General features: G+C 36.1%; 1 protein-coding gene across 1 annotated transcript in view; it reads right to left on the bottom strand.

Annotated features, from left to right (window-relative positions):
* Phlpp1 (PH domain and leucine rich repeat protein phosphatase 1) overlaps nucleotides 1-23,004 on the bottom strand; it is a 217,943-nt gene that overhangs the window by 178,794 nt on the left and 16,145 nt on the right. The gene's annotated exons all lie outside the window — the stretch shown is intronic.

Here is a 23,004-nt window from a genome sequence, read left to right as displayed (position 1 = left end):
GCAGCCAAAGGTATACTAAATGACCCACACTCTGATATTGGTCTCCTCTCCCACTGGACACATGGCAGGATTAACCGTCCTGAATCCGCTGGGGATAGGTATAAACCATGGCACTTCTGCTCTGTGAATTAAATCCTTTTAGAAGTCTCTTCCCTCTGGCAAGTACCAACTTTCCAGACAGTGTTTACTCCCATCAGCCCTGGATAATAGTGGTATGAACAGTTCTCTACTCCCCTCATGATGATTATGTACAAAAGGAACAGGAAATAAACCTTTGTTATTTTAAGCCACTAAAATCATTTAACACTTACCAACAAAATTTTTATTTCTCACAGTTCTGGAGGCCAGGAAGTCCAAGACAAGATCTAGTGTCTGGTGAGGCCCTGCTTGCTTATAGTTCATAAATGGTACCTTCTCACTATGTCCTCACATGGTGGAAGAGGTGAGGGATTCTCCCAGTCCTCTTTTATAAAAACACTAATCCCATTCTGAACTTAATCACCTCCCCAAAAGCCTACTTTTAATACTACTATCTTAGGAGTTAGAATTTCAACACATAAAATTGGGAGGAAGGAGCCACAATACTCAGATCACAGCACTCTCTAAACATTTCCCTCTTTATTCCCCATGCAAATCTTACAAATGCAAAGTAGTATTGGTAAGAACCTAAAAAAAAAAGGGAAAAGAGTTAGCTCATTAGCTGACAGAGCTAAAAGATCAAGTTTTGGATGTTCTGATTACTTATGGAAGTGCTTTTCAAATGCATACATATCTGCACGGAATAATCGTCTATCCAGGGGACAACAAAGAAAGGAATATAAAATGTCTAAACTTCTATATCCTACCAAAAAAATCAGCTCAATTGATTGTATCAGTCATTTCAAACTGCTGTTATCCAGCTGGCTACCTCAAAGATAAAAATCTGTCAACTGTCAATTTCAAGAAACCTACTACGGTAGAACTGGGGTTATGGCTCAGTGGTAGAGTATTCGCCTCGCACATGCAAGACCCTGGGTTTGATCCTCAGCACTACATAAAAATAAATAAATAAATATTAAAGTTATTGTGTCCAACTACAAAAAATAAATATATTTTTAAAAAAGAAAAAGAAAAGAAACCTACTATGATCCTGGAGGCACAGATCATGTAACCTAAGAAGACTAAAGCAATTTGATGCTTTCTTTCACACGTCACAAAAATTAACAACCTCATCCCAAATTCCTTCTCTTGATTTGTTACATTGCAGGTGTTGGTACCCAAACTGCAAATTAGAAGGGGGAAAAGATGGCTTTTATTACCCTTTGATACAATAACTGAGTGGTCCTGTCTTCTGATACTTCTCAGGGAGGCCCTACATTTCATACTGTGGGTTCAAAGTAGGCTAAGCTTTCTCAAACACCTTTTAGTCCATTCAGTCATACTTCTTATAGCACCATATGTCTCTTTCCCAGCATAGCTACAAAATATAATATACTTGTCCTCCTACCAGGAAGTCTTCTGTGACAGCCAAACACATTTTATGATGGTGATAGGTGACACTGATACTAAGGAAGGGGAAAAAAAAAACAAGGCAGCTCATAAAATTAAAGTGTGATGGTGTAAAAGCAGCAACTTCCACACCTCTATGAGAATGGCCAATTTGCAGACAGGACCCCTGCACACATTCCTGCATTCCTATACATACACAGACACACACTGTCACCCAACCACCACTACATGGCCCTGACTCCAGGAACAGTCAGTATACCAGAGTGACAAGACAGGTGATGGGGAATGCCTATCACACAAGGATGAAAGGAATTCCACAGCAAAGAACAGCTGAGCAAGAACTCAGCACAACTGAACAGCCAGAATCTAAGACAGCACAGTGGGCACCTCTCCCCGCTGGGAAGAAGGGAAGGTGCTACAGCAGTTCAGAAGAACAACTGCAGTGTTCAAGACAAGAAGGCCAGGAGTGCAGGCTGAATGACTTGTCAGATGGCTGTAACAAAATGCTTTTATCACAATCCTTACTGGGAATAAGAAATAGATGAAAGCCCAAGGTGGGGGGGTCAACCCCACCCCAAAAGAAAAAGAATTATCTTCAAGAAAAACCAATCACCTCAAATCCACAATCAAAAGTTGCTTTTTTTTTTAATATCTTTGTTTTTATGTGGTGCTGATGATCAAACCCAGGACCTCACATGTTGTGAAGCAAGCACTCTACCACTGAGCTTCAACCCCAACCCCAAAAGTTGATCTTTCTCTGTAATAAATCCTAAAAATCATTTTCTCAAATTTGAAGAGAAAAAAGTTATAACCTTGAGAAAATATACTTTTATTAGTCTAATTCATTTGAAGTTGCATCAATGAATTGGAAGGTGCATCAACAATAGTCACAACATGTCATATCTTGAGTAAGAAGGTGAGGTTGAACCAGACAGAGGTGTTAACCTGGGTAGCACAGGCATGCTCCTGTTTTCGTGTTTTTGCTGCAAACAGTAACTAATGAATCTCCAAAGTCCCACTACTGAGTACAGCCCGTACATGCAGCTGCACAAATTCCCTAATATCGATCAAATTTTTAGTGGCAATAAACACAGGACTCAAATGCCTCAAAGGGAACAGGACTCAAATACCAATGATACATACAAAGTGCCTAAGTACCTTATGAAACATTATTTGAGTTCAATAAATTATACATATAATAATTACTATTATTAAAGTTAGTCCTTGGTTATTTTCCTCTAATCAAACTGTATATACAATACTGCAAAAGTCTTCTTATATGATTTGGGGACTCAAATGCTTAATAATCAGAAAAAAATCCATTTTTTAAATGATGAAATATTTAGAATAACATAAATACCTTAAACTACATTTTAAAATAAAATATAAATGCATATTGACCTGTCAATTTTCTGGGCTATGAGTCAAGTATAAACTCATGGTTCTTACATAAACCACACTTATAATTTATTCTCCAAAATGTTCAGTTTCTGTCTTTATACAAGTGGGAATCATTCATTTGCTCTACAAATGCTGATAACACACTACAAGCCAAGCACTGTTCTAGGAATTAGGAAAAACTTTGGCTTTTACTCTAAGACAGAAACCACTAGAGGGTTTAGGGATCACTGAGTGATATAATCTGACTTCAGTTTTTATCAAAATCATTTTGGTTGGGAGGGTAGAAGGACAGACACAGAAAGTAAAGAGGCTATTAAAATAAATCCAGGTGCAAGATGATGAGGCCAGACAACTCTTTGTTGAAAGGCGCTGTCTTGTACATTATGGAATGTTTAACAGCATCGCTGGCCTCTACCAACTACATGTGAATATCCCTCCACCACCATCAGCTGTGAAAACCAGTATGTCTCCAGAATACTGCCACATGTTCTGTAGGACACAAAGAGTCCCTGGTTAAGAACTACTAGTCCAAACAATATACATGAAAATGACAAAATATTTCCATTTTAATTTGAAATAAAAAGCTTTAATTCATTGTGATGAAAAATAGAACTTCAATGAGATGAAATAAATAGAAATCTTGGCATTGATATAAAAACATTCCACTCAAAACAATAGAAACCCATTTTCTTTTTCACTTCTACTTCCCAAATGCCTGGTACACAGGAGGTCAATAATTTGGATTTAATTACAGACATCTTGAGAAGCAACCGTCCCAGGAAATATCTGTTCACAACTTCAGTTTTTTTTTAATTATTCCTATTTAAGTCTTAATTTAATTCCACTAAATTTAAAGCCAAGAGTGAATGAAAATGAGTATGTGAACAAAATCAGCACTCCTATATATGGGAGGGAGCCTCAACTCAACTCGAGGCAATGGGACTGCAGCAGTGGATAAAACATGCCGAGTTTCTTGGTCCCCATAGCAATTTCACCTCCACTGCTAGACTAGAAAGCCAGAAGAAAGCAGGAGTAGTACAGTGCCTACTCTCTGAGATTTCATCTAACACCTGCCATCTGTATTAGTATATACCCTAGAAGAAAAACAATCATACTATAAATAGCTGTAAACTAGACATATAATAGGTGAGATCCTTTACCACCAGTTATATTTATTAGCAAATATGACTAATGATAAAGAACAAGATAATGTAAAACAGAAAGATGGGAAAAGTAATTTAAACACAAGGGCTTAACTAATAAATTATTTTTTCAAGATATAGAAACATAACTTCTTGAGAATATCATATGAGAATATGAGCTGTTTTCTCTTCCATAACTTATTCTAATACCTATTTCATTAGTATGCTGGAAAACCCCTGGTACAACATGTACTTCAAATTTAACTAGAAACATTCTCATATTAGAAAAGATGACTTTACTTAATTGTGTGCTTAAACTAATAAAGTACTGAAACATATTATCAGTACCAATGACAGGAAACAGACATTCGTGAGCAGTGGGAATGTGAGGTTAAGGGGAAGTCTATAAACTGGGCCCAGTGTGCTGACCCCACATGATCTCTTTTTTGAAAAGCAAATTTACCTGTGCCTGTGCCTGGGATGTGTTACATTCCTCACCAAACAATATGTTATCTGCAGGAGAAATGCAGGCCTCCCAAAACAATAAAAAGAATACACTACTCTGGGGGATTTTTGTGATCCTTACACAGACCAAATCCCAGAACTTAGGAAGATCAGGATAATTCTCCCTAACCATAAAATCTGTAAGAACAGGTTCCAATGAGAACAGGCAAAGAACCTACAGTGTCATGCACAGTGGGGACTTGAAAATCTGATGTCATTCTGCTGTCAGTCAAAAGTCAAGAGGTCAGCAACCTCATATCAAAGAAAACATTCGGCCTTTGGTTTTCTGGGATTGGCTTGCTTCACTTAGCATTATATTCTCCAACTCCTAGATAGGGCAAAGGGGAGGGAGGGGAAGGTGGGGAGCAAGGAGGTAGGAATGATAGGGTAAGTATAGGTTCAAAGACATGAATGGTGTGAAAATACTTTGTATACAAATCAGTGACTTGAAAAATTGTGTTCTATATGTGTAATATGAAACGAATTGCATTCGGCCATCATGTATAACAAATTAGAATAAATAATTTTTTAAAAAATAAAATAAATTTTAAAAATGTCAAGAGGTGGACCGGACTGGACTCTCTGGAAACTTCCTTGTGACCCCCAATAAAAGTGAAGAGTAGGAGAAACATGCCATCCTTCACCTCTCTGGAGGGACCCATTTTCTCCCCTGAGAATGTCCCCTTTTCCTCTTCTCTATCCCTTCTAATAAACTCATGCCTGTTACTCCAAGCAACATGCCTGAAATCTTTCTGGCATGACTGCAAGAATCAGGGTTTAAAGTCAGGGGTACCTATGACTGCCTCAGATTTGTAGCAGGTCTCTGCCTTATAATACTACCTCACCCCAAAACAAAAAGACAAAAATTCTGCCCTATTTCACAATGAAAACTATTGAATATGCAGTCCATCTTTATTCCACTCTATTACTTGGTTTCTTATATATCCAGTCCAGGGTTCCACACATCAGGAATCTTACTGTCATAGGCTATTTTTCTGTTTTTTTTTTTTTTAATTCATTTCATAGGAGGACACATTGTACAACATGCAACTTGTTTGTCACTTTCATTTAGTCTTCATGCAATTATTTACTCTTCTACTGAAGATTTCATATAGATTTTGGTTGATTTGGTTTTTTAATTACATGATCATTTTTAATAAGGATCTAAAACAGGAAGAGATCAAACATTTGAAATGAGACATATCCCAAATTTTTGAAAAAGGCACTAAATATGTAACAAAAGTATAATCTAACTTTGACCACCCCCTGATAACTTCTCCATTCCACTTTTCAAGATTTTACAGCAAACAATATTCGATATAATCAAACTTTCCTTGGGTTACAGAGCCATCCTTCATCAAGGCAACATACTACCAACTCAAAACTTGTGTACTACTTATTTACTCTCAGGAGTACACCTACACACCACCAGCAGTCTCTCAGAGCAAAAGAGCACAAATCTATCTTTCCTCCTTATAATATGCATACATGTTTAAAAAACTAAAAACATAATCAACAATTCTACATCCATTGGTAAAAGATTACAGTCTAAAATAATACTCATTTTTTAAAACCCTGTGAAAGGAGAAAGAAAACTGCATTCTTTGGCGTCTCCTTCCCATTTGGATTTTAAGGAGGTCTATGTAACCTCTGCTTCTGTGTCAATTCCCAACTTCACTGCTAATAAAATCTCAAGACAATCTCAAGAACCATTCTATACTCAAAAAGAAAAAGTCATCTAAATGCATTCAGTTGAAGGAAATAAATCCTTTGGAGCACATTACCATCTATTCTTCCAATGCCCTCCTACCCTCATCTGACCTGAAATGCTTCTTCTGGGTGTTTTATAAACAGATGCTAGAAGTAGACACATTTTTCTTATATTTACCAAGAGTTACCAATCCATTGAGTCACTTGAGAATCTCCTTTATAGCTATCTTCCTGAGTTTGCTTTTTGTTTGGGGGTTTGGTTTTTATTTTGAAGGGGCAGAGCAGGAAACAGAGGGGGAAAAAGAGATCCACACAGCACCCCCCCAGTCCCCTCCCCCTCCTGAGAACTTCCTGCAGTGAGAACACTATGAATAGAGCCTGGCATGCAGACAGGAAAGATAGTGCAGGACTAGCAATGCTCTGAATAAAGCTTCTATGCAGCCGCGAAATTAAAAGGATTCAGGAGCAACACAAAGGGCCTGGCTATTTAATGGATTCAGTCTTTTATTTTACAGTATAATTAGGCGGCATACAAATGAAAGCCTTTTTCCAAGAAGCTGGACTGGACTAACAAGGCCAGATGAGTCTCCTCTACATGCTAGCCACTCTCCCCCTTGAGTTGATGTTGTTCTTACTCTTAGACAAACATTTCGGGAAGAAGTTGACCAGATAAAATAATTTAATCCACCCTTCTTAAGAAGAACAAATTATCTCATACCTAGAGGTCTACTTCAAGCTTTCCTCCTTTAGAGGTTCCCTTACACAATTTACCTACCTTTCTCCTAATAAACATTCTATTTGCTTTATTTTTTTTTTAAATAATAACACAAATGTTTCCAGACCAATTCTACCTACTAGGCTTATAAATAAGAAAATCTGTAATACTCCTCAGATGTGCAGTTGTTTTAAGCATCAGAAGAATCAAACCAAGGTTCAATTTGGATCATTGACATCTAAGCTGCAGTACACAAAAATCAAAGGCCAGTTAGTACTGTATGTATTTTTTTTATTTTTTTTTAAGCATTTATGTTTTAGTTGTAGTTGGGCACAATATCTTTATTTTATTTATTTATTTTTATGTGGTACTGTGCCTTGCACGTGCTAGGCAAGCGCTCTATGGCTAAGCCACAACCTCAGCCCAGGTATGTATTTGTTTTAAATGCAACTCTCACTCTGGGTACCTGAGGAATCAGGGGTACCTAAGAAACAGCAGAAAAAGTGAAGACATATAAATAAATCAACTCCACAAACTTCTGTTTTCCCCCTCTCTTGGGGTACTTGAACTCCTACTTTCTCTTTACTTTTACTATTCTGCCCATCCATAAAGGGTGATCTGATATCTAAAACTTAAAACGAGGGCAGGTTTGGGGTTTTTTGTTTTGTTTTGTTGTTTTTGAGATGCAGAAGAAAATGTATTAATAAATTACAGGAAAAAATTGGGAACTAAGTAGCTTCATAAAACCTCCCTACATTAAAACTAGAATACAATCTTTCCATAGCAGTAGCAAGTCATACAAGTAACTAGAAACATACAAAAAACAAAAAAGAGCAATAAATGCAAAAGACAAAAGTCCAATAGTCAGAAATATAGAGACAAGTTAAATATGAGCAGAGCTCTTTTAAAAAAACAAAAAGAGCCAGTGTAGTAGTGCACACCTGTATTTCTCAGGGTCTCCCGCTTCTTGGGAGGCTGAAGGAGGAGGATGGGAAGTTCAAAATCAGCCTAGGCAACTTAGTGAAACTTAAAAAAAAAAAAAAATTAAAGGGCTAGGGATATATAGTTCAGTGGTACATTTCCTAGTACCATCAAAAAATAATTAGTACCAGGTTTTCAAGACTGTAAAGGCTTTTTTTCCTTTTCCACTGTGTATATAAAATGGAGTGGTTATTAACAACCACAATATCATTCCATGCATGCCTGGTGTGTGTGTCTGTGTATGTGTGTATGTGTATGTATGGACGGGGAGAAAGGGAAGTGGAGAGAGAGAGATAGAGAGACAAATTATCACTGGATCTGTCTAGACTGTAAGCCTCATGAGGACAGGAACAATGTCTGTGTCATTCACTTTTATGTTCCCAATGAGGACACATCTACTCATAGGTACAATCAATACCTCTGCCAAAATGAAAAAAAAAAAAAAAGGAGGGTTGAATTGTGTCCCCTAACTGGGAAAACCCTAACCACTAATTAGTACCTCAGAATATGATGGTATTTGAAGATAGAGGGAAACTGGGAAGGAAAGAGTGAAACTGAGGAAAAAGTTAAAGTCAACCAAAATGCACTTAGTGTTATCTCTAAGTTTCAAAAATTTATACTTCTCCTATATGCCTTTTCCATACTGCAACAATTATTTTTACAAGCATGTATGTTTTTTATAATGTTGAGAAGAGGCTTCTCTTTCCTTTTTCCCACCCTCAGGAGGTTGGGAGTTTGATAAAGTAATAAATGAGACACTAAAAACTTGAATTCTCAAAAAACACTTCTCCTTATATATTTATGTACTTATGAGTATGAATAAACCTATGGGTCCCTCTAAATATGTGCCAACTAAACAATAATGTAATCTAATTTCAGAGGTAAAGTATGAAAAATAAAAAAAGAAGTCAATAATAATACCTATGAATGAATAAGAGTTATCAGAGCTAAAGTATTCTAGGGTCTCTTTTTGTTTCATGGGATTTTTGTTTTTAAGAAGATACTGAAGAAAATGGTAGTTATAGACTCTTCGGGTCACATTTTCAAGTTAAATACTTAAAGATAACCACCAAAATAATAAAACAAATTATAAAACTTTCAGGGGTGTGAAAAAGGAAAATGAGAACTAAAGAAAACTCTATCAAGAAAAGAAAATCAAAACCTTTATTAAAATATACAGGGGGAGGGAAAACACAAAGTTAACAAATAAATCCAAATGTATATAAACAGACTAAATTTATAAAATCTCAAGATTAAATTTTAAGCCTATTTTTTTGCTGTTAAGCTCAACTATAACAATATAGAATGAAATGTAAAAGAACACAAAACATGTATACAAAGTAAACATTATAACCACAGAAAGCTAGCATAATCATATTAATATTCAACAAAATACCAACTAAGGCAAAAGTCACTGCTTGAAATAAAAAGTTACCAAGAATGAAAAAAAAAAATGAGACAAAAATTCAATCAACAAGATAATTCTGAATTTTTATGAAACTACCAACAGAGCTTCAAAATACATAACTGAATTAAAAGGAAAATCATGATCACAAAAGATATTAAAATATTATTCATAATGGCTGAGAAGTCAAAAGTTAGACTACCAGAAATCTCAGTATGACATAATTAACAAGGGTGATTTGATGAACACATTAGATCTAAGATATACTCAAAAATTAGAATGCACCTTCTTTTCAAGCACATATGGAACAATTATAAAAAAAAAAAAAAATACCAAGGACAAAGTTAACCTCAACTAATACAAATACTCATTATCATACAGGCACACTTTCTTTGACAATTATGCCATAAAAATTCTTAATAAATAATAAAAATTGAACTGAAAATTTCTGATATATTTGCAAATACTAAAATGCCCTTCAATTCACACAATAAAGAAAAAAGTCATAACATTATAAAATATTTAGAACTGAAATGCAAATCAAATAAAAATTAAAGTGCCTCGTAAAACTGGTACCACTGAAGTGATAATAAAGAGCTATTGTTCTTAGTGGTAAAAAAGAAAAAAAGGCCAGAAGTTAATATGATAAACAACTTGTTCTATTTAGGAATAGGAATAAAATGAAAGAACTCCTAAGAAATTGGTTGATATAATTAAAAATCAGGGCATAGATTATTAAATATGGAGGTACAAGACAACAAAAGTTTCAACAAAACCTATTGCTGATTTTTCCAAAACACTAATAAAAGTTACAAATTCAGGGAACACTTATTCTATTTTACGGAATGAAATATTGCCCAATTCTACAATCCAAAATAAAGCCATTTAAGATTTTTAAGACAAATCATTTTAATATTGTCCCTTGACAATATCCATGGACCCATCTATATTTATAAAAATTACACTCTGATTCTAACACTTCTCCTTATAAATTTATGAAGAGATTATATGATTGAAGAGAAATGAACATCACTCACTACACTACTGCAGTGATATTCTCTCCACTTCCCAAACACCCTTGGGATAGGAAAAGGGAGAAGGGTGCTTAGCCCCTCTCCTCCAGTCAATGAAGAACACTTTCAGAGAACAACTCTGGGGAAGGACAAAAGACACCTGACTCAGACCTGAATTCTCCAGGTTATGGTGACCTGATTTACTGACATTGGAGCTAAAGGAAGGGACTATGCTGGGAATTCCAGTAGAGGATGCATGAGTTAAACAAGAGCCAGGTGTGGACTCAGGTAAGGGATCTGGATTTAGCCCAAGGGATCACTTAGAAGGGTGTGGTGACTCTGGCAGAAAGGTAAGTCACTAGAATCTCATGAAAAGGAGGGGCCAAAGGAAGATCCCACATGTCAGTACTCCCCCTCAAAATACCCTTCTCCTAATAACAATGAGAAACGCAACCTTGAAACCTTGGGAGAGAGTATAGAGTAGAAAATAAGAAAGGAAATGACTATGCCCCTTCCCCCCTCCCCAGAGTCTTTAAAACCTGAAACAGATTTGAGTTTGCAGGAGACACACCATAAATGTGAGATCTTAGAGCTGAGATTATTCAAGTGAACTGCCTTTTTATTGTCTAGAAGTGACAGTAAAAATACAAAAAGAAAAAAATTTCAAATCTATGGTAGACCAACATTAAAGAGAAGGAACATCCTTGAAATCTAGTAGACCTCAACAATGTTGAAAACAAGACTCTTGTGGAGTATTTTCTACAAAAACATTATCTTCTCACATCTGACTCTATAAGAATTAGAAAACCTGAATAGATAGGTATTACCTATAAACTGAGTTCAAGCAAGTTCTACCAAACATTTAAGGAACAAATAGGTAACTCTCAACTTACAAAAACTGTTCTAATGCTGGGCAAAATGGCACATGTCTGTAATCCCCGCAGCTCAAAAGGCTGAGGCAGGAGGATCACAAGTTCAAAGCCAGCCTCATCAACTTAGCCAGGACCTAAACAACTTAACAAGATGGTTTTGAAATTTTTAAAAATGCTTAAAAGGGTGTGGGAGCAGAGATGTGATTTAGTGTTTAAGCACCCCTGGGTTCAATCCCCAATACTAGGGAAAAAAAGTGTTCTACAATAACAAAGAAGGTATGCTTCTCCTCAATTCACATTTTGAAGCAAATATAACTTTGAAATAAAAATCAAGGAAGAGATTTTTCAGGAAAGGAGGTTTAAGCGGTTTCACTTTTGTGACATTAATAAAAATATTAAATTAAATATTAGCTAACTAATTAAATTTAGCAAGATAAATTTTAAATCTCAAGAATGCATGATGAGGGGCTGGGGACGTGGCTCAAGTGGTAGCGTACTTGCCTGGCATGCTGGGTTCAATCCTCAGCACCACATAAAAGTAAAATAAAGATGTTGTGTCCACAGAAAAATAAAAAAAAAATTTAAAAAAAAATAATGCATGATGAATCAACATTAGAAAAGCCTAACTATATAATTCATCACATCCCAGAGACTAAATGGGGGGGAAAAAATCACCATATAACATCAAGAGGTACCAAAAAGTAATCCACAAAAATCAATGATTTTTTTTAATATTTATTTATTTTTTAGTTGTAGTTGGACACGTACCTTTATTTATTTATTTTTATGTGGTGATGAGGATCGAATCCAGGTCCTCGAATGGGCTAGGCGAGTGCTCTACCGCTGAGCCACAACCCCAGTCCCAGAATCAATGATTTTTAAAAACAAAATTTTCACAACATTTTTATCTATTTAAAGTTTAATTACCAGAAACTAAAATTAAGTGGCAAAATACATTATCATTAAAGTAAGGAAGAAAAATTCCATTTCCTACCACCACTTTGTTTCAACACTAAATTGGAAGGCCTAGCCAGTATGACAAAAAAAAAAAAAAAAATTACATTTATAATACTTGAAAGAATACCACCATTTTCAAGGTATGTGGTTGTCTAAACAAAATAATTCAAATAAATACATATGCAAATTATAAGACCTAACAAAAGTTCAGCAAGATTGCTAGAATGAAGATCAAAATGTAGAAAATAAATCACACTGCTATGCATCAGCAAGTTTTTTTAAATTTTAATTGATCATTTCTAATAGACAAAGAAAGAAAGAAAACAAGAGATATACAGGAATCTTATAAAGCATAGTTCCTGAGACCATCAGGTATACCCAAGTATACAACTTTAAAAAATCACATCTGAAGCAAACAGACAAAATATTAGACTCAACAAAGCTGGGGGATAGTTACACAGGTGATCTCTCTATTACTCTTTGTCGTCAGGTTTGAAATCGCCTATAAAAAAATTTTAAGTAGAAAATATTGTAATGTTAAATTAATTTGGGCAAAATCAAACTACAATAATTGCTATTTAAGTACGTATCACTAAAATGTAGCATTCATCTTACAATTTTCAAAGGCTATTATAGGCAACACACAGAAAAGAAGAAAATCAAATTGCAAAAATAAACCCAGACTATTTAACAACAACAGGAAAGTGCTAAACATTTGAGGAAACATCACTATAAAAAATTACCTGAGCTTTCCTTCCAATTATTTTCCTGCACCAATTAACATATACAGCAATCTGTAAAGCATGCATTTTAGTCCTCCTCTTGGGAGCTCAGGAAAAAAAAAAAAAACCAGCTATCTATATTTAATACCTCTGACTCATTCTTTTTTTGAAACTAGTACAGTATTTTCAGTTTAAATAACAATTTTCCTCCAAATGTAAAGACTCATCATAGATTTATATGTAGAAAGAAACATTGCTAATATTTACTATCAGTAACTAAAAAAGAAATTTTTTGCCAGACTGGGGATTGAACCCAGGGTCTTGCACATACTAGGCAAGCACTCTCTCTAGTTTTGAACTACATTACATCTCCAGCCACTTAAAAAAAAAAAAAAAAGACAGGGTTTTGCTAAACTGCCCAGACTGGCTTCAAGTTTTCTATACTCCTGCCTCAGTCTTCTAAATAGCTGGGTCTAAAGGTATGTGCCACTGTGCCCAGCCCAATAACTTAACTTTTTTAAACACAATCACAAGGGGTGGAAATGCACCTCAGTGGTACACATTTGCTTAGTATGCACAAAGCCTTGGGTTCAATCCCCAGACCACAAATGTTTTGTGTGTGCATATATATATTTACATAATATACACAATCACATATATTATGATTACATATGTAATAAATATATATAATATATAATACATAAATATATATAATCACAAAAAGGGACAACTGTGACATTAACAAATTTTCTTTTAATCAGGAATTTCTCATGGATTTGGTCCAGTGATGATCACTTCATATTGAAATGTTTTGAAAAAAGTAAAATATTTTGTGAAGTGCTGATATTAAGATCATTAAAAAAAAAAAAAAAACTTCTAATTTCTTTTCAACATTACAGCTATTCTTCGTGGTACTCCACACCTCACTATGTGAAAACATCATATGCTGTCAATAAGAATTCATCATTTTTCACTACCCACAAATGCCAATGAACAACTCTGCTTAAATATGCATTAGTATAATACAAATAGGATAGTTAAACCCTAAAATGAGATAACACGTTTTATAATTACTGTTCTCCAAACTATGAATGTATTGAAAGCTCTTATTAAGCAATCTATCACCAATTTACATGTAATAGGTATGTGAGTTAAATATTTACATAAATGTGTAAAAATTATTTCTAATATTGTACATTATTTTACTAATACCACACCATGATTACAATCACTTTTTTTTCTGCAATGCTGGGTATCACACCCAGGGCCTTGTACATGATAGGCAAGCCCTGGTTCTACACTGAGCTAGACCCCCAGTCCCTAATTAACTTTCAATTATACATACCAATGGAAGAAATACACATAATAACATCACTGAATTTTCAAACATGGATGTGCATTACATGAGGTTTTTCTCTTCCTATGTTTGCTTTAACTAATAGTTTGTTTACTGTTTTCTTTCCTCCTTCACTCATTCAACAAGAATTTGAATACCTAAATGTAAGCTAAGCATTCTGTTAAGTACTGAAAGTATACACTAATTTCCATAGTTCAAATGGAGAGTGACATGAGAATAAATTCGTACAACGCCCTAAGTCTTATGACAGACATACAAAGCACAAGAGGAAAATCAGCTGGCACTCCCGACCACTAAATAAACTCAATTCTTAACACAGTAAAAACACAATCTTTAAGGTAAACATATAACAAAAAATAAGATGTAAAACTATTGTGTGTTGAGAGCCACAGCTGAAGGGGCCCCAGCAAACTTTCAGACTGCCAGCTGATGATTGGCTCACAGCGACCCCAGCAACTTCTAGCTGATTGGCTCCTCTGCGGTGATGCTCATTGGGCTGTTTCCGCGCCCTTTCAGACTATGGAGCTGCTCATTGGGGGACTTTTTTTGGCTCCGCCCACGCGACAGAGCCAATCGGGCTCTTTGGGCAATTGTGCATGGAATTGAAGATACACCACATAAATATAATGATTTCTGTTGCTCTAAGTATTCACAAACCCATAAGCCCATTTGGGACAAGACCAAAAACAAAACAAAACAAAAAAACTAGGTGAAGCACTGTAGATGGCATAGGAAGGCAGGTTCCTTCTGAAGGGAGATGCCACCACAGACATTGTCAACATATGCATAGTATGCTATGCCCACATCTTCTGATTTAAAAAAAAAAAAAAAAAAATCTTGATCCTTAGGGGAAACTTTACAATGTTTAAATAATGGCAATTAATTTTAAAATATTTCAAACTGTGACTACCAAACAAAAGAGGTCTGTGAGCCACATACGACCCCTGGGCACCAGTTTTCAACTTTGGTTCTAAGTCCTCCCAAAGAAGATCAATTTAACTCTCTTTTATCAAGATAATAAAAGTTAAGCTAAACTTGGGGGGAAAAAAATCACCAAAGTACATGCTCAAACTTTTTCAATAGTCACCTGTTAAACAGCACCTCAAAGATTTAATCACAAAATAAGGACAAATAACCAGGTTTTGCAACAAATAAAATAAATGCAAGAAAAAGAGGGATGGGGAGGAACTAAAATTAAAAGAAATTTAAATCCTGGCATGGTGGCACAGGGATGCAATCCCAGCCTCTAGGGATGCTGAGGCTGGAGAATCTCAAGTTCAAGGCCAGTCTCAGCAATTTAGCAAAACGCTGTTTCAAAAATAAAATAACGAGGTGGGCGATATAGTTCAAAGGTAGAGCCTCCCTGGGAGGGAGGGAGGCAGAAATTAATTCAAAAGACAGAAATGAATCAAAGTATGGATCATACTTAGATCTTAGTTCAAATTAAAAATTTAAAATAACTGAAAACTTGTAACACTAACTAGATAGTTGGAAAACAGGAATTAAGCCTAATTTTTTTAGCAAAATAACATCCTTTTTTAAAAAAGAGTACTTATCTTTGGAGGTACTTAAGTTTTTAATGAATGAAACAATATGAGGTCTGGGGTTTGCTTTAAAACCACCTCAGCAGGGGCTGGGGATGTGGCTCAAGGGTAGCGCGCTCGCCTGGCATGCGTGTGGCCCGGGTTGGATCCGCAGCACCACATACAAACAAAGATGTTGTGTCCGCCGAAAACTAAAAAATAAATATTAAAATTCTTTCTCTCTCTTTAAAAAAAAAAAACCTTTAAAAAATAAATAAATAAATAAAAATAAAACCACCTCGGCAGTAGAAAGGGGGTCTAGACAAAGCAAGGTAGGTCTTCAGTTGGTAATTGTTGATGCAGGGCAGTGATCACAGAGAGTTCATTACATTATATTACCCACTTCTGTAATTATTTTATAATTTTCCACAATAAAAAAAACTAAAAAATGTTGTATTTTTCGCATTCACTATCACTTTATCTCTTCAAAAGTGGTGAAATGATTCAAGAGATTACCAAGAAAGGGAAAAAGAAGAGAATAAAAGCTTCAATAATAACTATAAAGAAACTAATTAGCCCACCCCTTAATTTAAAAACAATTAACTTTGTACATAAATGACCCTGGGACTTTTCTTATCTATGGATTAAAAAAGTTAGGGAAAAAATCCTAAGAAGGTACAATATCATTTAATGCCCCCCTATTAGGACATAAAAATTGTAATGTTGTGTTCCAATTTCATTAAAATGGAAGTTGGTTGCTAATGTGCCAAGAGAACACACTGAATTGGTGTTTTTTAATTTCCTCGATCAAACATGCTTGCTGTTGAGCACAGCTTAATATTGCTGGGGTGAGCTAGGGGAAGCTGGAGTGCACAACAGGGAATGTCTGCATACTCATTCAATGAGAGGCACAGATTTTTCTTTCCAAAGAAAGGGAAAATGCGAGTTTTAAGATGGGGCAGAAACAGTGTAAAATAGAGTATCCTGTAATAATTAACATGAAACCAGTAAAATGCCTTTCTGCTCAGACCATGGCCCCTTGAAATTTGGGAGTATGATTTAAATCTCAATAAAGAGTCAATTTAATCAAATAAGGAATTAGGTAGCTAGGGACCCCTATGAAAAAAGTCATATGCACAGAAGGAGAAAAGTGGCTGTCCTTATTGTCTACTGAATTTAGCAAATGTAGAGAAGACATGGTTATTTTTATCCTCCCTTTATTCCTCCTACTAATAAGATAAAAGTAAGTTATAAAATGATAGTCATGGCACCTGCCCTTGAATAAGACAAACCTAAAGAATTCAAAAACACAATGGAATGGTTTCTTATTATTCTTAAAATCAATTCCAAAGCTGTGGTCTCTAAGGCCTTTGAAGTCAGACACAACGGAGAATGCCTATCTACCAATTTTACATTTGATTTAAGCTATGATGAACAAAATACTCTGACGGTGTGCCCCAGATCACACACCCATGCTGTGGACTTAGGATTTCTTGATACTCTCAGTCTCCCGCACTACACTACATTCTCACTGGTCCTTCCACTTGGGGGTTCCCCTACCTCAAGGCCCTCACACATACTGTTTGTTCCACTATCTGGAGTATTTCCATTCAGCCAAAATAGCAAGCCTCTTCAAACCTCAGCTTACACAAGGATTCACACGTATACTATATTTTCCCCTATTGGCACACATCACAATTACAATTAAATGATTACGTATCTACTAAGTTTCCTCCTTACTGTGAAGTCATGAGAGCAGGGACCATATCTATCTGATGAAAGACTGACACATAGTAGGCACAAAGTCAAGAAAGTTTTGTTAAGAAAATAAAGAGGGAGACTTCTCATTGTATTTGCTCCGTTTTATGATATTTGTGTCCTTGTACAATTTGGCTTAATCTTCTGAAAAAGCAGAGGACATGGCTGACTCATCTTTTCCCTCAACCTTCAAAGCACCTTGTACCACCTTGGGAGGTAAGCAATCCACAACTGTTTAAACAGACTGAGTAGATTAGGAAAAAAAGACAGTACCTCATACCAAAAAAAAAGTTTGTTTACCACTGATCAGTGACTTTTGAACACAAACAAAACTTTGTGCCAATAATTGCTAGCCTAGAAAACATAAAGTTCTAATCAAATAAACAACAAAACTCTCCAGCCATCCCACTAAGACCTGGTGGAATACTCAAGGGCCTCCCATCCCACCCCACTCCCCCACCTCCCACCCCCACGCCATTAGCCATTATTTCTGTTTGGGGAATTCATCATGTTTCATATGAAGAGTTAGCAATTATTGTTCTTTCCCAAAAGAGTTTCCACCCTAGTCCTCAAATCTTTATTAAGAATTTACAGAAACCTACTTTGCAATTAGAATATAAAATAGATGATCCAGGGATTTCAGTAAATATTTGAGCAATGACATTCTTAAAAACAACAAAATAACACTGGTTTTTATTTGTTTCAATAACCACAATTTGAAACCTCAGTATCTAGAGCAGTAATGAACACTAAACAGAAATTCAATACTTACTACAACTTCCCTGAAGGCTTTTGACTATCCTGTCTCCCCCATTTACCCCTCCTGACCCACACATCCTTAAAAAGATTAGAATGAGAGAACCACAAAAAACAAACCTGCCCATCGCAGGCACTGCAGAACATTTGGCAATCAGTTATCCCAACTCTGCAGTGAAATAGGGTGTATTAGAATGGCCTAAGAAAGGACTGTCCTCAAGAAAATTCAGCATGGGTTGAAATCTGAATTAAGAATTCCCAACAGATGGGTACAAGACAAGGCTGAGACAGTTGACTAGCTCAAGAAAAAGCACAGTACAATGAATATCCTTACCTTCTAATTCACTAAGAAAACTAAAGACAACTGAGGCTCAGCTCTCTGAACTCTTAAAAGAATCTTTATCTTTACTCCTCTTTCCAAAACAGCCTCAGAGAAACAGATGGCCCTCTCCACTGAGTTCTAACTCCATGGATATACATGAAATTTGATTTCTTTCAAGACTTTGATTATTTTTCCTTCCCATTCTCCATCATCTTTAACCCTCAGGATAGATAATATATTCCAGTTTTTTCCTTTAGGACCCTTCCCTTCTTGCACTGAGGTACACCTTAGATGAATACAAAGAACAATATTACAACCTGATAGCTCCTCATGCCCTTTCCCTCCAATGCCACTCTGAAAGGTAACCAACATTACGATCTACCATCAAAAATTAGTTTTCCCTGTTAACTGATCTTCATATAAACATAATCATAGAATATGCAGGTCTCTTTTGCATCTGAATGCTTTCACTGATCATAATCTACCACCACTTTTAAAATGAAGGTATCCCAGCCAGGTGCAAGGGCACATGCCTGTAATCCCAGCAACTTGAGAGACCAAGGCAGGAAAATCACAAGTTCAAGGCCAGCCTGTCTCAAAACAAAAAATAAAAAGGACTGGGAATGTAGCTCAGTAGTAGAGCACCACTGGGTTCAACCCCTAGTACTACAAAAAAATTAAAAAGTAAAATCATTCCTCAGAGTTGCTTCCCCAGGCTTATGCTCACTCTACCTTGCAATTTAATTCAATCCTAAAGCTTCAAATTACTACCTGAATATAGACATCCCCCAGCTCTTCAGATATATCTAGATGTCCTTCAGATACCTGAAACTTAAAACATTCAAATTCTAACTCAACATCTCTCCCTCGTACCTTAAAGCCAATTACTGTTCCTGTATTCTATGCATTGATTAATGGAATTTCAGCCACACACACTAGAAACCACCAAATTATCCTGACGGAGAAAACCCGATCAGACTTGTTCACACTGTATCTCTGGTTCTCAACATGGAAGACATACTCAAATCAGTTCTGGAATAAATTTTTTAATCCTAAACTATTTATACACACACACACATACACAAAGTAATCCACTAAGACCTATGTCCATGGTGCTTCATCTGCATTGACCTCATGCAGACATTCCTCATGGAACTCCTAGATAGCCCCAGTGTCCTCCCAAGGTTGTCCTATCTCATTCTCTCCTATTCATGGTTTTTCTTTCTCATCTCCCAGATCATCTCTGACATACACTCAACAGCAGCAGAAGTGATTATTTCCCAACAATTACACAGTACATACCTCAAAAGTAGCACACTGTGTAGCCATTCTTCCTTCTCCCTACTATGCTGAACTCCTTGAGGCAAGGGCAGCATACCTTCTTTTCACTGGATCTCCAGCTCCTAATAGAAAACTTTGGCACAAAGGAATCCAATAGACATAATTTAAAGGCCCTGCTAAGGCAGCCTCCACCTCTCTAGTAACTTCCTCTCCAAACCATCTTCCAAGTGGCTGCCAATGAACACCTTAGAACACAAATCTAATCATGTCACTCCCCACTTTACTGCCTATGAATTCCTTACTTAGCATATGAGGCCTTTTATCATGTGACCCTCAACCTCCCTTAGTCTCAGGTGATGACATTAAAAATGGAAAGAGCTAACACTTTACCACTACAAGCTACTCACCATTCCTTATCCACTTCATGCCCTTTCATTCATATTTTAGTGCCTGACATGCCTACTTCATGCATGCTAGTGGCCCATTTACTCAGGGAATCCTTCCAAGGAAACAATCCAGGGCATTTCCACTTACATGGGGTTTATTTGTCTACCTTCTGGGTTACCTTGGCACTATGTAAATATCCATTTAGGTATCTCAGGTTTATTATAATTGTTTATGTAAATCTTTTCACCACCAGGTAGAAAAGCATCAACATTCAAAAGACATACATCCTGAGAACATTATGAATTAAATGCTCTTTAGACCTCTTCACTTCTGCTCCATAGTCAGCACTAGCATTTATTTTGTATATGAAAAAAATGGCTCTTATAAGAAAATTAAGTTAGTCAATAATATTTACATCACCTTCCAGAAAGTTACCACACATACAGTAACCAGTATACAGCTCACAAAGCTTCAGTGAGATTTGGAAGCCATGTGGTGAGTGTCATCATTTACCAGCTAAACCAATGGCTGCAGTCAGCTCAACCTGTGTTACCATTTCAAACTCATATCTCAGCTAATTTGTCTTCCAGGGTAAATCTGTAAACAGCAAGAGCAGGAGACATTGTGCTCTATATGTATAATAAGAATTGTAATGTATTTTGCTGTCATATATAAATAAAAATAATAATAAATTAAAAAAAAAAAAGAAACAGAAGAAGAGTTCAAAAAAAAAAAAAAAGAGCAGGAGACAAACCTTTACTCACTATGACACCAACTCCTAATTCTGTAGTACTTGTACTCAAGGTTTACTGAATTAATTAATGATATCCCCTGCACATCTTTTGCTTCGTACTATAATAATTAAACTGACTCACAATCCTTCCATTACCCAAACCACAAACTTTCATCTTTGAGCTTCTATCACCAAAACAGCCAATTACTACCAAGTATCAGGATAGTATCAGTCTCCTTTTCTCCCTCCCAGTGCTTTCTTAGGCCTTCAGAGTCTCCCCTGAACCACATAAATTTCCCTTCTCCAATTGAAAATCTCTCCCACTCCCAATTGATTCAGCACAAGCACTTCTGAAACTGTATAGTGCTGAGTGAAACACCTAGGGATCTTGTTAAAACTGACATTCAAGTAAGTCTTAGGTGGGACCTGAGATTCTGCATTTCTAAGAGGCTCCCAAGAGAAGCCAAGGATGCAAGTCCATACATCACTTATCAAGGAGCAAGCCTCACACAATGCTGTCCTGGAATAAAAGTGCCTAGCAAGCAGCAACAACCAAGGCCAGATAACCATCACCAGGAACTTACTAAGCACAGGTTTCCATGCTAGGAAAGAAAAGATGCCTTCTGGTCCCTTCTGGTGCTAAAATTCTAAGCCCTCTCTGTGATACCCATAGGTTATCACCCATTTCACACCAAAGGGATGTAGCTCAGTGGTGGAGCACTTGACTAGCATGTGTGAGGCCCTAGGTTCAATTTCCAGCATATGTGTGTGTGCGCGCGTGCGCACGCGCGCACACACACACACACACACACACACCACGAACTCCTGGCAAAGCTATACTCCAGCACAATATTCTTCAACTACTGGCATTCATCAGATTCTGACTTAGTAACTATCTACAGATAATTCTAGTTTAGTCTATTCCAATTATATAAGCATTTCTAACAGATAATGGAGGCATATCTGAGACAGAAGTATAAATGTGCTTATAAATGTAATTTAAATGACCACTACTATTACCCTTTATTCATCAGTGTTATCTAGATGTGGGTGCCAGCCAGGTTAATGGGTCTGTTTCTTAGAAACAAGATGACTGACAACCATTTTGTTCTGTGTTTTAATTGGAGAAAAGGTATTATACACGTCAACAGAAGAAGCAATGACAACTCCCAATTCTCCGTTAGCAACTATAAGCTGATTCAGGATCTAAAACAAGCATTCTGACTACACTAACTACAAGACAATCCCTACTCTCAGAAATGGTCTTTTGTGTAGTATCTTTAGAATGACCTTATCCACTTCAGCAGTTCCAAGATACATGTTTACAGAATGTTTGTCATCATGTCTTTAGACTTTTAGTAAACACTAAGTCCATCCTGGTTACAGAACAAGGTATGATCTTCTGCTTAGTAGTCACAAGGGCCAGTAACTATTTTCCTTAAGATTACATTGCTGCTAACACTTGGGTGAATATCCCCCATGAAAATCAGCTTGTCAGATACTGATATTGCTCTAATGAGTTAACTGAAGTTTCTGTAAAAATATACACAGAGGGCAAAAAGGTACTAAGGATGGTGGAAAATACACACTGGCAGGTAATTAGCCTGAATGTTGATTAGTTTAAATTAGAAATATGACTTCTTTCATTCAGAGAGGACCTGATTATTTTGTTATTTGCCATAATTTAAAAACTAAGATAAAAAGCTAAATGAAGCTCTTTTCCAGGGTTGTCATGCATGTTATTACATAAGCCAATATTTCACAGAGCCATTTGCCATCTACCTTAGACAAAATAATTCATAATAACTCATTAGTAAAGACGTAACTTGCTATGTGTGTAGCACAGGTTTTATAGCCATGGATAAAGGAGCTAATAAATTGTTTTCTGCTTACACAAACACTTAAAGAGTTGTTTTTCTTCCTAGACAACACAAGAGATTAAAAAAAAAAAAAAAAAAAAACCTACATTCATGATGG

The sequence above is a fragment of the Marmota monax genome, unplaced genomic scaffold (genome assembly GCF_021218885.2).
Source record: "Marmota monax isolate L192 unplaced genomic scaffold, Marmota_monax_Labrador192_F-V1.1 WCK01_AAM20220418_F8-fsc00201, whole genome shotgun sequence".
Taxonomy (NCBI): Eukaryota; Metazoa; Chordata; class Mammalia; order Rodentia; family Sciuridae; genus Marmota; species Marmota monax.
The sequence above is the reverse complement of the archived record's forward strand: the minus strand, read 5'-3'. Positions and strand labels throughout refer to the sequence as shown.